Here is a 16868-nt window from a genome sequence, read left to right as displayed (position 1 = left end):
CCTGATATTTGGTAGTCAAGAAGGAGCACTCCCCAGTTCTTCTGGAACTGAAGGTGCTCTAATCGCACCAGGCCAACCTTTCCTGAGGGAGATCCCTCAAAGTGGAAAAAAAAGTTAAGTACCAAAAGAGGTGCCGAGTGTGTTACAATAGGGAATACACAAAGACACCATTTATCAATGTGACAACTGCCTGGAAAAACCTGGACTGTGTATGAAAGAATGCTTCAGACTGTACCACACATCCATAGACTACTAAATTAATTTTTCACTTACACAACTTATATATGACAACTTGACAAACACTTCACAACTCACGTATAATAATAATAATCATCTTTATTTTTATAATGTATGCCACTTCATTATAAAATTTACATACCAGGAAACAGTGGCTCAGTTCCAAAAAGGGGGCATTTGTTGGACATTTCCACTGTTTAGGCACATTAGGCCTCTGCAAAAGCGACATGATGCCCAAAGACCGTTCCATCAAAGTCTGAATTCCAAAGCAGAAATTTCTCATAGTGTGCTCCAGAGGAAAAAATATGTGGTCCTCTCTGCAAAAGAGCAATGCAGCGCAAAATGGAAATGAGTGACAGCGTAAGGGGAGCTCAAGGATGTTTACAATGTATTTAATTCAATTAATTTGAGCAAGTGACGGTGCCTCTTTTAAGGGGAGCAATACTGTAGTGCATCTCTCTCCTACTGTTTGCTATATTACTGTAGCTGCATTTGATTAAAAACGTATTATTGATGGGTATGCTTTCGACAAGAAACACACAAGCAATACTTGAACAGACTAGCACTGAATGATTATTGTGCCCATTAACTTTTATGACTTTAGTGTTATTTGTTTTTTTGAAAATTAAGATAGGGATTCACATGTATCCCAAAAAAATATTTTCATGTGCAAAGTCAAGACTGCTGACATAGTACTTTTCACACTTACGCATCATAGTATGTTTAGTTAAATTTACCGAAAAATACTAAGCTTCTGTTTAAATATGCTACATATATAAATTGTTAGTAAACTGAAGGTGGTTATGAAAGATCCAGAGTGTGCCCAAAGCTATGCTCTGCAGCTACATTTGAGAACTGATTCATTGTGTAAGCAAGACAGGGAATCAAAGAAAGTGCTTGTAAGTTAGTAGAATCCAGCTGTTATGTAAAAACTTACTCCCAAAATATTCATATGGTGTCTACTGTACATTTAGCTCAAGGCTGTGTTTTAACTGCTGAAGGTATCTGTAGATTGTGTTATGCAAATAGTGTAATTTTATTGACATATTGTGGGCTTGTGCGGAAGCCAGTCTATAAAGAAGAAGATATTACTGGTATGGGACAACGGATAAAGAAATACAGTAATTCCTACATACACAGTACAATGCAGAGGAAATGTGCAGGTGGATTAGAGAGGCTAAAAGAATATGCAACAGGCAGCTTCAGCAACAGAAGTTGTCTCATAGGTTCCACAGAGACAGTTTCAAACATCTTCAGCTACCAAGTAGCATTATAACACTGCTAATTACTTCTATATTTAAAGACAGGCCATTATATATACCGTTGTGTGAAAAAGTGTTTGCCTCCTTTCTGATTTCCTATTCTTTTGCATGTCTGTCACACTTAAATGTTTCAGAGTTAAATTTAGACAAAGATAACACAAGTTTTTAAATGAAGGTCTTTATTATTAAGGGAAAAAAGGCCCTGTGTAGAAAAGTGATTGCCCCCTAATTCTAAAAACTGGTTGGGCCACCCGTAGCCACAACAACTGCAATCAAGCATTCACAATAACTGGCAATGAGTCTTTTACAACGCTCTGGAGGAATTTTGGCCAACTCATCTTTGCAGAATTGTTGAAAAATAAGCCATAGCAGAGGGTTTCTGAGCAAGAACCACTTTTTTAAGGTCATGCCATAGCATCTCAATCTGATTAACGTCAGGACTTTGACTTTAAGCCATTCAGAGGTGGACTTCTTGCTGGTGTGTTTTGGATCATTGTCCTGTTGCATAACCCAAGTGCGTTTCAGCTTGAGGTCATGAACAGATAGCCAGACATTCTTTTTTAGGATTTTTTGGTAGACAGAATTCATGGTTCCATTTACCACAGCAAGTCTTCCTGGTCCTGAAGCAGCAAAACAGCCCCAGACCATCACTAACACCACCACACATCACTGTTGGTATGAACTTCCTTTTCTTAAATGCTGTATTACTTCTATGCCAGATGTAATGGGACATGCACCTTCCAAAAAGTTCAACTTTTGTCTCGTCAGTCAACAGATTATTCTCCCAAAAGTCTTGGGGATTATTGTTATGCCACCGCCGGCCTCACCACGTGTGTCTCTTACTTACCTCTCTGCGGCGTCCCGGCGCATCTCCCCTCGCTCCTGGTCTTCTGCTCTTCCTGCGTGCTCGGCTCCTGCTCCTTCTCGGGCACGCGCGCGCTCTGGTTTCCGCGGCGCTCGTGCACGCGTCTCTCTGTGATCCTGGCCTGCCTTCTGCGCCGCTCTGTGACCCCAACCCGGAAGGTATGTCTTCGCTCCCTTTATCAGGCCGCCTCTTCCTCACGGCGCTGCCTGATGGTCATTTGTGCTCTGCAAGTGAATCTGGCTCCACGTCTTCTCTGCATTCCTACCTGCCTCTGTGCTCGGCGCTCACTTCCTGTAGCTGTGTTCCGTAGCTAATCCTGTCTTCTCCGTTGCCTCCTTTTAGGTTCCTCCTCCGGTGTCCTCCGTCTCGTCCGTTTTCCAGTGTCCTTGTCTGCGTGCCTTTCTCCGTTCTTCCCCTTGTCTGTGTTCAGTCCTCAGCCTGTCCACTCTAGTCTTCCGTTTGGTTCCTCCTTACGTGTTTTTCCTTTCTGCTCGTTTCTCTCGGGCAGTCCTTATTTTCACGCCTTCCCCGTCTCAGTCTCCTCATTACAACTTTCAGGTTCTTATCAGCTGCCTTTTGTCAGTCCCTCTGTACCAGCTGCCCTGGTGATAGTCTCCCTCGGGCCTGCCCCTAACACTCCCTGTATAGGGGGTGGTTCACTTGGTCAGCTCGCCCGTGGGAGGTTCGTTGTCGGGGTCCAGTGGGTTCACTCTTTTGTCTCCACGGTTAACCCTCACAATCATCAAGATGTTTTCTAGAAAAACTGAGACGAGATTTTATGTTCTTATTGTTCATCTTGGAACTCTGACATTTTGCCCAGTCTCTTTCTTATGGTGGAGTCATGAATACTGACCTTAACTGAGGCAAGTGAGTCCTGCAATTCTTTGGATGTTGTTGTGGGGTCTATTGTTACCTCTTGAATGAGTCGTCGCAGCACTATAATCTGGGTTAGTTTGCCACTCCTGGAAATGGATATGAATGTGTTTTTCTGGAGTCCCAAAGCTTTAGAAATTGCTTTACAACCTTTTCTAGACTGATATATCACAATTGCTTTGTTTCTCATGTATTCCATAATTTCTATGGATCACAGCATGATGTCTAGCTTTTGATGACCATTTGGTCTACTTCACTTTGTCAGGCAGGTCCTATTTAAGTGAATTCTAAATTGAGAACAAATGTGGCAGTAATCAGGCCTTGGTGTTGGAGGGGGAGAGGAGCAATCACTTTTTCACACAGGGCTCTGTAGGTTTGGAATTCTTTTTCCCTTAATAATAAAGACATTAATTTAAAAACTGCGTTTTGTGCTTACTCCTGTTATCTTTGTCTAATATTTAAATTTGTTCAGTGATCTGAAACATTTAATTGTGACAAACATGCAAACGAATAGGAAACAGGAAGGGTGCAAAAACATTTTCACACTGGTGCATATACAGTGGGTACGGAAAGTATTCATACCCCTTTACATTTTTCACTCTTTGTTTTATTGCAGCCATTTGGTAAATTCAAAAAAGTTCATTTTTTTCTCATTAATGTACACTCTGCACCCCATCTTGACTGAAAAAAATAGAAATGTAGTAATTTTTGCAATTTTTTAAAAAAAACCAAAATGAAATATCCCATGGTCATAAGTATTCAGACCCTTTTCTCAGTAGTGAGTAGAAGCACCCTTTTGAGCTAGTACAGCCATGAGTCTTCTTGGGAATGATGCAACAAGTTTTTCACACCTGGATTTGGGGATCCTCTGCCATTCTTCCTTGCAGATTTTCTCCAGTTCTGTCAGGTTGGATGGTGAACGTTGGTGGACAGCCATTTTCAGGTTTCTACAGAGATGCTCAATTGGGGTTAGGACAGGGCTCTGGCTGGTCCAGTCAAGAATGGTCACAGAGTAGTTCTGAAGCCACTCCTTTGTTATTTTAGCTGTGTGCTTAGGGTCATTGTCTTGCTGGAAGGTGAACCTTTGGCCAAATCTGAGGTCCAGAGCACTCTGGAAGAGGTTTTCACCCAGGATATCTCTGTACTTGGCTGCATTCATATTTCCTTCAATGACAATGAAAAACACCCCCATAGCATGATGCTGCCACCACCATGTTTCACTGTTGGGATTGTATTGGGCAGGTGATGAGCAATGCCTGGTTTTATCCACACATACTGCTTAGAATTATCACCAAAAAGGTCTATCTTCTCTCATCAGACCAGAGAATTTTATTTCTCAAAGTCTGGGAGTCCTTCATGTGTTTTTTAGCAAACTCTCCGCAGGCTTTCATATGTCTTGCACTGAGGAGAGGCTTTTGTCGGGTCACTCTGCTATAAAGGCCTGACTGGTGGAGGTCTGCAGTGATAGTTGACTTTGTGGAACTTTCTCCCATCTCCCTACTGCATCTCTGGAGCTCAGACACAGTGATCTTGGGATTCTTCTTTACCTCTCTCACCAATGCTCTTGTCCCACGATTGCTCAGTTTGGCTGGATGGCCAGGTCTAGGAAGACTTCTCGTGGTCTCAAACGTCTTCCATTTAACCCCTTTCTGACCTCGGATGGGATAGTACGTCCGAGGACAGATCCCCTGCTTTGAAGCGGGCTCCGGCGGTGCGCCCGCATCAAAGTCGGGACATGTCAGCTGTTTTGAACAGCTGACATGTGCCCGCAATAGTGCTGGGTGGAATCGCAAATCACCAGCCGCTATTAAATAGTTAAATGCTGCTGTCAAACGCTGACAGCAGCATTTAGCAACTGCTTCCAGCCATCCGGCCGGAAATGCTTGCATTGCTTACCCCTGTCACGTGATCGGGGGTCAGCGATGCATCGGCATGACAACCAGAGGTCTCCTTGAGACATCTATGGTTGTTGATACCAGATTGCTGTGGTCGGCACTCATAGCAATGCATCAATTCTACTATATAGGAGCGATCTGAGCTTCGTTCCTATGTAACAGAGCCGATCGAGTTATGCCAGCTTCTAGCCTCCCATGGAGGCTATTGAAGCATGGCAAAAGTAAAAAAAAGTTTAAAAAAATATGAAAAAAATATATAAACGTTTAAATCACCCCCCTTTCCCCCCATTCAAAATAAAACAATAAAAACAAATCAAATATACACATATTTGGTATCGCCGCATTCAGAATTGCCCGATCTATCAATAAAAAAAGGATTAAACTGATCGCTAAACGTCATAGCGAGAAAAATGTCAAAATGCCAGAATTACCTTTTTTTGGTCGCCGCAACATAGCATTAAAATGCAATAACAGGCGATCAAAAGAACGTATCTGCACCAAAATGGTATCATTAAAAATGTCAGCACGGCAAGCAAAAAATAACCCCTCACACCACCCAAGATCACAAAAAATGGAGACGTTACGGGTATTGGAATATGGCGCAACTTTTTTTCTTTTTAGCAAAGTTTGGATTTTTTTTTCACCACTTAGATGAAAAATAACCTAGACATGTTTGGTGTCTGTGAACTCATAATGACCTGAAAAATCAAAATAGCAGGTCAGTTTTAGCATTTACGGAACCTAGTAAAAAAGCCAAGCAAAAAACAAGTGTGGGATTGTGCTTTTTTTTTTTTAAATTTCACCGCACTTGGAATTTTTTTCCCGTTTTCCAGTACATGTCATGCTAAAACCAATGATGTCATTCAAAAATACAGCTCGTTCCACAAAAAATAAGCTCTCACATGGCAATATTGATGAAAAAATAAAAAACGTTAATGGCTCTGGTAAGGAGGGGAGCGAAAAATGAAAACGAAAAAATGACAATACCCCGGGTCATGAAGGGGTTAAGGATTATGGAGGCCACTGTGCTCTTATGAACCTTAAGTACTGCAGAAATTCTGTTGTAACCTTGGCCAGATCTGTGCCTTGCCACAATTCTGTCTCTGAGCTCCTTGGCCAGTTCCTTTGACCTCATGATTCTCATTTGGTCTGACATGCACTGTGAGCTGTGAGGTCTTAGGGTATGTGCTTACGCTGCTGATTTTGCTGCGGAACCTCAGCGTTTCCGCAACTGCGGGTCCGCAGCGGTTTCCCATGAGTTTACAATACAATGTAAACCTATGGGAAACGAAATCCGCAGTGCATATGCTGCGGAAAAAAACGAGCGGAAACGCAGCTGTTTATATTCCGCAGCATGTCAATTCTTTGTGCGGATTCCGCTGGGGGTTTACACCTGCTCCAATAGAAATCTGCAGGTGAAAACCCGCAGAGGAAACCGCAATAGAAACCGCGATAAATCCACAGTAAAAACCACATTGTGGAAAATTCCACAATGGAATCCGCAGCGTGGGCACAAACCCTTATATAGACATGTGTATGCCTTTCCAAATAAAGTTTTATCAGTTTATTTAAACACAGCTGGACTCCAATGAAGGAGTAGAACCATCTGAAGTAGGATCACAAGGAAATGGACAGCATGTGGCTTAAATATGAGTGTCTGAGCAAAGGCTCTGAATACTTATGACCATGTGATATTTCAAATTTTCTTTTTCATTAAATTTGTAAAAATTTCTACATTTCTATTTTTTTTCAGTCAAGATGGGGTGCAGACTGTACATTAATGTGAATAAAATGTACTTTTTTGAATTTAACAATTGGCTGCAATGAAACATAGAGTGAAAAATTTAAAGGGGTCTGAATACTTTCCGTACCCACTGTATATTGTGGCTACCGGACACATAGTTGATGGGAGAAATGTATCACAGAGGTGATTGTCCTTTATGATGGAAACCTGGAGTATTATTCTAGCACAAATAGGCTTTTTTTGTGAATCTGGGCCAGGTTTTTGCAGGCAGCCTGAGAGATGGATGGGTGTAGCTGCTCACACACCAACCCCACCTCTGGATCTGTGTAAATAAAATATTTATAAAGAAAAATATATATATATATTGTTCCCATAAATACATTCCTTTATCTAAATAAAAAAAAACAATAAAAGTACACATATTTAGTAACGCCGCATCCGTAAAAACCCAACCTATAAAACTGTCCCACTAGTTAACCCCTTCAGTGAACACAGTAAAAAAAAAAAAAAAAACGAGGCAAAAAACAACGCTTTATTATCATACCACCGAATGAAAAGTGGAATAGCACGCGATCAAAAAGACAAATATAAATAACCATGGTACCGCTGAAAACGTCATCTTGTCCTGCAAAAAACGATACAGCGTCATCAGCGAAAAAGTAAAAAAGTTATAGTCCTCAGAATAAAGAGATGCAAAAATAATTATTTTTTCTATAAAATAGTTTTTATCGTATAAAAGCGCCAAAACATAAAAAATGATATAAATAAGGTATTGCTTTAATCGTACTGACCCGAAGAATAAAATTGCTTCATCCATTTTACCAAACGTGGAACGGTATAAACGCCCCCCCTAAAAGAAATTCATGAATAGCTGTTTTTTGGTCATACTGCCTCACAAAAATCGGAATAAAAAGTGATCAAAAAATGTCACGTACTTGAAAATGTTACCAATAAAAACGTCAACTCGTCCCACAAAAAACAAGACCTCACATGGCTCTGTGGACCAAAATATGGAAAAATGATAGCTCTCAAAATGTGGTAATGCAAAAAAATATTTTTTGCAATAAAAAGCATCTCTTAGTGTGTGACGGCTGCCAATCATAAAAATCCGCTAAAAAACCGGCTGTAAAAGTAAATCAAACCCCCCTTCATCACCCCCTTAGTTAGGGAAAAATAAAAAAAAATAAAAAAATGCATTTATTTCCATTTTCCCATTAGGGTTAAGGCTAGGGCTAGGGTTAGCGCTAGGGTTAGGGTTGGGGCTCGGGTTAGGGTTTGGATTACAATTACGGTTGGGATTAGGGTTAGGGGTGTGTCAGGGTTAGGGGTGTGGTTAGGGTTATGGTTGGGATTAGGGTTAGGGGTGTGTTGGAGTTTGGGGTGTGGTTAGGGTTGGGGTTAGGGGTGTAGTTGGGATTAGGGGTGTGTTTGGGTTAGGGTTTCAGTTAGAATTAGGGGTTTCCACTGTTTAGGCACATCAGGGCTCTCCAAATGCGACATGGCGTCTGATCTCAATTCCAGCCAGTTCTGCATTGAAAAAGTAAAACAGTGCTCCTTCCCTTCCGAGCTCTCCCTTGCATCCAAGCAGGGGTTTACCCCAACATATGGGGTATCAGCGTACTCAGGACAAATTGGACAACAACTCCTGGGGTCCAATTTCTCTTGTTAACCTTGGGAAAATAAAAATTTGGGGGGCTAAAAAAACATTTTTGTAGGAAAAAAATGATTTTTTTATATTCACGGCGTTATAAACTGTAGTGAAATACTTGGAGGTTCAAAGTTCTCAAAACACACCTAGATAAGTTCCTTCGGGGGCCTCGTTTCCAATATGGGGTCACTTGTGGGGGATTTCTACTGTTTAGGTACATCAGGGGCTCTGCAAATGCAACGTGACGCCTGCAGACCAATTCATCTAAGTCTGCATTCCAAATGGCGCTCCTTCCCTTCCGAGCTCTGCCATGCGCCCAAATGGTGGTTCCCCCCTCTTATGGGTATCAGCGTACTCAGGGCAAATTGGACAACAACTTTTGGGGACCAAATTCTCCTGTTACTCTTGGGAAAATACAAAACTGGGTGTTAAAGATATTTTTTGTGGAAAAAAAGGATTTTTTATTTTCACGGCTCTGCGTTATTACCTGTAGTGAAACACTTGGGGGTTCAAAATTCTCACAACACATCTAGATAAGTTTCTTGGGGGGTCTAGTTTCCAAAATGGTGTCACTTGTGGGGGGTTTTAATGTTTAGGCACATCAGAAGCTCTCCAAATGCAACATGGCGTCCCATCTCAATTCCAGCCAATTTTGCATTGAAAAGTCAAATGGCGCTCCTTCCCTTCCGAGCTTTGCCATGCGCCCAAACAGTGGTTTACCCCCACATGTGGGGTATCGTGGTACTCAGGACAAATTGTACAACAACTTTTGAGGTCCATTTTCTCCTGTTACTCTTGGTAAAATAAAACAAATTGGAGCTGAAGCTAATTTTTAGTGAAAACAAATTAAATCTTCATTCTTTTTAAACATTCCAAAAATTCCTGTGATGCACCAGAAGGGTTAATAAACTTCTTGAATGTGGTTTTGAGCACCTTGAGGGGTTCAGTTTTTAGAATGGTGTCACACTGGTGTCATTTTCTATCATATAGACCCCTCAAAATGATTTCAAATGTGATGTGGTCCCTAAAAAAATGGTGAAAATGAGAAATTGCTGGTCAACTTTTAACCCTTATAACTTCCTAACAAAGAAAAATTTTGTTTCCAAAATTGTGCTGATGGAAAGTAGACATGTGGGAAATGTTACTTATTAAGTATTTTCTGTGACATATCTCTGTGATTTAAGGGCATAAAAATTCAAATTTGGAAAATTGCGAAATGTTCAAAATTTTCACCAAATTTCCATTTTTTTCACAAATAAACGCAGGTATTATCAAACAAATCTTACCACTATCATGAAGTTCAATATGTCTTGAGAAAATAATGTCAGAATCTCCAGGATCCGTTGAAGCATTCCAGAGTTATAACCTCATAAAGGGACAGTGGTCAGAATTGTAAAAATTGGCCCGGTCATTAACGTGCAAACCACCCTCGGGGCTTAAGGGGTTAAGCACAAAGTCTAGATATTTAAATGGAAACGGTTCCTGTGTTATCTCACCCAAGTGAGGTTCAGTCCCACAATTGGTAATAGAAGTGTGGACATTGGACAGAGTTCCCAGGGAAGACGTGTGACTGCTACAGGAGTACTGCATGTCCTGGGTGAAGGTGGCCATAAGCCAGCAAGCAATGTCAGACAGAAAGAAGGACCTGGTTAAACACTGGATTCAAGCATAGCAGCAACAACATCAGCAGCACCAAAAATGACAGCTGGTGCAGCAGGAGACAAATAAGCTGCTTATGCAACAAATCCAGGAGCAGCACCGTCAACAACAGCAGCAGTTGGATTGACTCACAGAGGTGGTTTGTGACATGGTGGCAGCTCCAACTCCATAGTCAGCTGATGATTTTTCCATTTAGAAAGCAGTAAGGAGGGGCCTGCAGAAAATGTCTGAGGGTGATGACATAGAGGCCTCTTTGAATGTTTTTGAAAGGGTCGCCGAAAGGGAGAAACTCCAGGCAGAGAAATGGGTGGAAGTGCTTTCGTATTTCTTAACTTTTTTCTTCTGGAATCCTTTTGTATGTTGACTTTCCTATTCATGCCATTTCTCAGCATCTTTTTTCTTTCTTTTCCTTATGTTAATTGAGCAAACTTTAATGACTTTATTTAATTTTTAGGTTTCACAACGGGAAGATGATCTAATCGAGAATGACCTCCTCATCTCGCTGGTCCAGGAGCGAGTCCCGTTGTGGGACACCCGGGATCCACTGCACTCAAACAACGTCACGGTCCGGCACTTATTGTCATGTCGGACGCTGTTCATACTAGGGCGTTCGACAGACAGCGGTAATTCCGCTTTTGTCCACTATGCGCTCAGTGGCGTCGGCTAGATTTTATCTAGCTGGTCCGGGGTTAATTTAGCTGGTGCTCGGATTGGAAGCTGGGTCACGCCCACTGCCTTTAAATTGTTCTTCTGAACATTGGGCGTTGCCGATTATAGCTTCTGTCTTGTGCTTGGTTATCTCGGTCTGGAGTGGTGGTCTAGGAAAAGGAGTATCGTATCTGGGGGTGTATATTTCCCTTTGTCATATTTTCCTCCTTCCTATATTTGTATTTGTTTTGCCCTGTGCACTTATTGTGTATTCCTGAGTGACTGTGGCATGGTGTATATTTTCTGTTATCCTTGTCTGTGCTAACTGTGGGTATTGGTTAGTGGTCTCTTCACTGGGTGGTGGGTGGTGGTTTCAGCCAGAGGTTGTAACAGGAGACAGGGTGAGGATGGAGGCCCAGACATGCACACCATCAGTGTAAACTCTGGGAGAGGGTCAGTCAGGGTTTCCCAGAGTTGAGGGAAATCGCAGGGGCCCGGGTTATTAGCTCTTGCCTACCTAGGTTTCCTGTGACACTTAGGTTTCCCATGACATTATAATCGGCCAACATTATTTGAATTCCATGGATCCCATGACTTCCGTAACCCGTCAGTTGGAGGCTCTGTCCCTTCAGGTCACTGAGTTGAGGGGGGCAGTGCAGCAACAGGGACTAGCAATGTCTAATGTGCAAGCTGGAGTGGCAGGTAGAGTTGCTGAGCCTAAGTTTCCTTTGCCTAAAAGGTTTGCTGGGGAACGCAGTAAATTTGGTACTTTTCGTGAAGCTTGAAAACTTTATTTTCGTATGCGCCCGATCTCCTCAGGTAATGAGGCTCAGCATGTGGGCCTGGTGTTGTCATTACTAAACGGGGATCCTCAAGCATGGGCGTTTTCTTTGCCTTCTGATTCTGCTGCATTTAACTCAGTGGAGAGTTTTTTTTCTGCTCTTGGATACATTTACAATGATCCTGACAGAATGGCTCTAGCAGAATCTAAGATACGTGCTATTCGACAGTGGGAGCGTGTTGCAGAGGATTACTGTTCTGAATTTCGCCGCTGGGTGGTCGACACACAGTGGAATTATCCCGCACTGCGGAGTCAGTTTATTCATGGGGTTTCTGGAAGGGTTAAAAAAGCCCTCCTGATGTACGAGACTCCTGCTTCTCTAGATTCTGCTATGAGTCTTGTTGTCCGCATTGTCCTGCCGTTTGCGTCAGGGGGAGCATGATATGCCGCCTATGGGAGAAGGTGTAGGTTCACGTGAGGTTGCTGCAGGTGAGCCCACGGAGCCTATGCAAATCGCAGGGGTGTCACATGTTAAGCGTTGAGCCCCTGTGCTCAAGAAGCAGGGAGCCTGTTTTTACTGTGGTAAAACTGGTACTGGTCATTTTGTTAACATTTGTCCTCTGCTGTCTAAGAAAAATGCAACGGCGGAAAACTTCTAAGCTTAGAGGGCGTGGAGGAGGCCAATCTGAGCTTATGCATATCCTCCATGGTGGTTTCTCAATGCATGCTCCCTGCCAAAGTTATCATCGCTGGCAGAGAGCTGCCAATCACTGTTTTTGTGGATAGCGGTTCTGCCACAAATCTCATTGATGAGGAGTTTGCGCGCACAGCAGGTTTTAGGATCGAAAAACTGCCTCATCCTATCCACGTGGTCTCACCATCAATGCAGCTCCTCTCTCACAGGGGGAGATTACTGAGTTCGTGGCTGAGGTGAAACTCCACATTGGGGTTCTACATTTCGAGCAGGTTACATGTAAGGTGCTCAGAAATCTTCCTATACAGGTGGTTTTGGGTTTCCCATGGTTGTCTATGCACAACCTGGTTATTGATTGGAAAACTCAGGACATAATTCAGTGGAGCGAATTCTGCCAGGAGAATTGCCTGGCCACATGTGTGTCTACTGTGACTTCAAGCGTTCCTGAGTCACTTCTGGATTTTGCGGATGTGTTCTCTGAGAAGGGTTGTTCAGAGTTGCCACCACATCGCTCCTATGACTGTAATATCAGGATTAAACCAGGGGCCAAATTGCCTAAAGCAAGGATGTTTAACATCTCCGGTCCGGAGAGACAAGCGTTAAAGCTTGACCTCAGGGGGGCGTATAACCTCATAAGAGTCCGTCAAGGTGATGAGTGGAAGATGGCTTTTAATACCCCTGAGGGTCATTTTGAAAATTTGGTGATGCCATTCGGGTTGACAAACGCACCAGCAGTGTTCCAACATTTCATAAATGATGTGTTCTCACATGTTTTGGGGAAATTCGTTATTGTATACCTGGATGACATTCTCATATATTCAAGCGACCGTGATACTCATTTAGATCATGTCAGGCAGGTGTTACAGCTTCTCAGAGAGAATAAGCTCTATGCAAAACTTGAGAAATGTGTATTTTCGGTTCAGGAGTTGCCTTTCTTGGGTTATATTGTGTCTGCTTCTGGGTTTAAAATGGACGCTGCTAAGGTGCAAGCGGTGTTGCGTTGGGAACGGCCTGATAACCTAAAAGCACTTCAGCGGTTCCTTGGGTTTTCTAACTACTATAGGAAGTTTATCAAGGATTTTTCTATCATTGCTAAACCGCTAACAGACATGACTAAAAAGGGTACCAATTTCTCCGTTTGGCCTGAGGCCGCTGTGCGCGCATTTGAGTTTCTTAAGAACAGTTTTGTTTCGGCCCCCATTCTTGTGCAGCCAGACGTATCGAAACCTTTTGTTGTGGAAGTCGATGCGTCTGAGGTTGGTGTGGGGGCGGTGTTGTCACAAAGCTCATCCTTGAACGATTTGCGCCCTTGCGCCTATTTCTCCAAGAAACTGTCATCTGCCGAAGGTAACTACGATATCGGCAACAGGGAGTTGTTGGCAATCAAGTTGGCCTTTGAGGAATGGCGACACTTCTTGGAGGGGTCGGTTCATCAGGTTACTGTAATTACCGACCATAAGAATTTGCTTTATTTGGAGACTGCCAAGCATCTATCTCCCAGGCAGGCTCGCTGGGCATTGTTTTTCACGCGGTTCAACTTTGTTGTTACTTACAGACCTGGGTCTAAAAACACTAAGGCAGATGCTCTGTCCAGGTGTTTTCCGGGGGGAGAACCTCGGGAAGATCCGGTACCCATCCTCCAAAAGGGTGTTGTGGTTTCGGCTCTCACAACCGAGGTTGAGGCTGAGATTGCCGAGGCTCAGGAGGAGGTACCATCTGAGCTTCCCATCAACAAATCATTTGTACCGCTTCATCTCCGTTTAAAGGTTTTGGCGAAGCATCATGATGCTGTCCTGGCTGGCCACCCAGGGGTCAGGGGTACTTTGCAGTTGGTGTCGCGTCGGTTTTGGTGGCCCAAAATCCTGTTGGCACACTACTTCCTCTCAAGGTACCTAGTAAGCCATGGACGGAGATCTCCATGGATTTTATCACTGACTTGCCCTCCTCAGCTGGGAACACGGTCATTTTGGTGATTGTTGATCGGTTCTCAAAAATGTTGCACTTTGTGTCTTTGCCTTCGTTGCCTAACGCTAAGACTCTGGCTCAGGTATTTGTGCAGGAGGTGGTCAGACTTCATGGGGTTCCGTCTGACATCGATTCCGATAGAGGTACTCAGTTTGTGGCAAAATTTTGGAAAGCGTTTTGCTCACGGCTGGGGATCAAGTTGTCTCATTCTTCGGCATTTCATCCTCAGTTGAATGGTCAGACCGAGCGTATGAACCAAAATTTGGAGCAGTACTTATGCTGCTTTGTTTCTGATAACCAGGAGGAGTGGTCGACGTTCCTTCCTTTGGCTGAGTTTGCCATCAATAATCACCGCCAGGAGTCTTCTGGGGAGTCTCCGTTTTTTTGTGTTTACGGGCTACATCCTCAATTTTGTACTTTGAGTCAGGGGGGGCTCTTCCGGCGTCCCGGAGGAAGACCAGTTAGGAGCACAACTGTCATGAGTCTGGAGGAGAGTTAAACAGCGCTTGTTGAGCGTGGGTGCTAGGTGCAAACGTGTGGCTGACATAAGGCGTGTGCCAGGTCCGGACCTGAGTGTGGATGACTGGGTGTGGTTATCCACAAAAAACATAAGACTCAAAATACCATCCCTTAAATTGGGTCCTAGGTTTATTGGTCCATTTAAGGTCACCGCTGTCATTAACCCAGTAGCTTACCGATTGGAGCTTCCTACGGTGTATAAGATACACAACGTGTTCCACAGATCGTTGCTAAAAAACATGGTGGGTCTTGTGGATGCGACACCAATGCCTTCTCCAGTCTAGGTGGATGGTAATTTTGAATTTGAAGTCTCCAAGGTGGTTGACTCTCGTGTAGTGCGCCGCACCTTACAGTACTTGGTACACTGGCGTGGTTATGGGCCGGAGGAGAGGTCTGGGTTACCTGTTGTGAACTCTATTTTTGGGCTCCCTCTAGTGGTCACAAGCGGTACTGTGTAGTGTTGTCTTTCTGCAGGTTGGCAGCATCAGCTGGTTCGTTATCCTTGGTTGGTTTCCTATTTAGCTCACCTGGAGACTCAGTTCCTTGCCTGCTATCAATGTATTCAGTGCTCTTCAGATTCCTTGTGACTACCTTGCTCCCAGTCTCTCCAAGACAAGCTAAGTTTTTGTTTGTTCATTTTTTGATTATCAGCATTCATTATGTTTCTTGTCCAGCTTGCTAAAATGTGATTTCCTCGCTTGCTGGTTGCTCTAGGGGACTGAGTTTCTCCCCCCACACCGTTAGTTGGTGTGGGGGTTCTTGAAATCTCAGAGTGGATATTTTGTAAGGGTTTTTTACTGACCGCATAGATTCCCTTTTCTATTTTCTGCTATCTAGTATTAGTGGGCCTCATTTGCTGAATCTGCTTTCACCCCTGTGTATGTGCCTTCCTCTTACCTCACCGTTATTATTTGTTGGGGGCTTCTATATCTTTGGGGATTATTTCTCTGGAGGCAAGAGAGGTCTTTCTTTCTCTCTAGGGGTAGTTAGTTCCTCAGGCTGGCTCGAGACGTCTAGGATTTTTAGGCACGTTCACCGGCTACTTCTAGTATGTTTGGATAGGTTCAGATTTGCGGTCAGTCCAGTTTGCCACCTCCCTAGAGCTTGTCCTATGTTTGTTACTTAGCTGGAGTAATTTGTGATCCTCAACCACTAAGGATCATAACAGTTACCAGCCTCGGACATTCATGCGGATCAGCTGGTCAGTATGTTTCACCGTCGTCATCTGGACAAGCCGGGTCCTATAAGTCATGAGTACCCTGGGGTTCCTCGTAGAAGGCGGAGTACTGTCATGTCGGACGCTGTTCATACTAAGGCGTTCGACAGACAGCGGTAATTCCGCTTTTGTCCACTATGCGCTCAGTGGCGTCGGCTAGATTTTATTTAGCTGGTCCGGGGTTAATTTAGCTGGTGCTCGGATTGGAAGCTGGGTCACGCCCACTGCCTTTACATTGTTCTTCTGAACATTGGGCGTCGCCGATTATAGCTTCTGTCTTGTGCTTGGTTATCTCGGTCTGGAGTGGTGGTCTAGGAAAAGGAGTATCGTATCTGGTGGTGTATATTTCCCTTTGTCATATTTTCCTCCTTCCTATATTTGTATTTGTTTTGCCCTGTGCACTTATTGTGTATTCCTGAGTGACTGCGGCGTGGTGTATATTTTCCGTTATCCTTGTCTGTGCTAACTGTGGGTATTGGTTAGTGGTCTCTTCGCTGGGTGGTGGGTGGTAGTTTCAGCCAGAGGTTGTAACAGGAGACAGGGTGAGGATGGAGCCCCAGACATGCACACCATCAGTGTAAACTCTGGGAGAGGGTCAGTAAGGGTTTCCCAGAGTTGAGGGAAATCGCAGGGGCCCAGGTTATTAGCTCTTGCCTACCTAGGTTTCCCGTGACACTTATGGAATGAGGTGGCCCAAGCGATGTGGAATGGCTGGGACAACGCCCCGAATCGGGTCCGAAGTGCATTTGGTAAGTATTGCAATGCAGTGTGAAGCAGCAGAGACCTTGGGTGTGCTCACACAACTGTGTGTGATGAAAGAAACTCAGAGGAGTTTCTGTCATCACACACAGTTGTGTGAGCA

Source organism: Ranitomeya variabilis, chromosome 6 (assembly GCF_051348905.1).
Source record: "Ranitomeya variabilis isolate aRanVar5 chromosome 6, aRanVar5.hap1, whole genome shotgun sequence".
NCBI classification, from domain to species: domain Eukaryota; kingdom Metazoa; phylum Chordata; class Amphibia; order Anura; family Dendrobatidae; genus Ranitomeya; species Ranitomeya variabilis.
Note: the sequence above shows the minus strand (reverse complement) of the source record.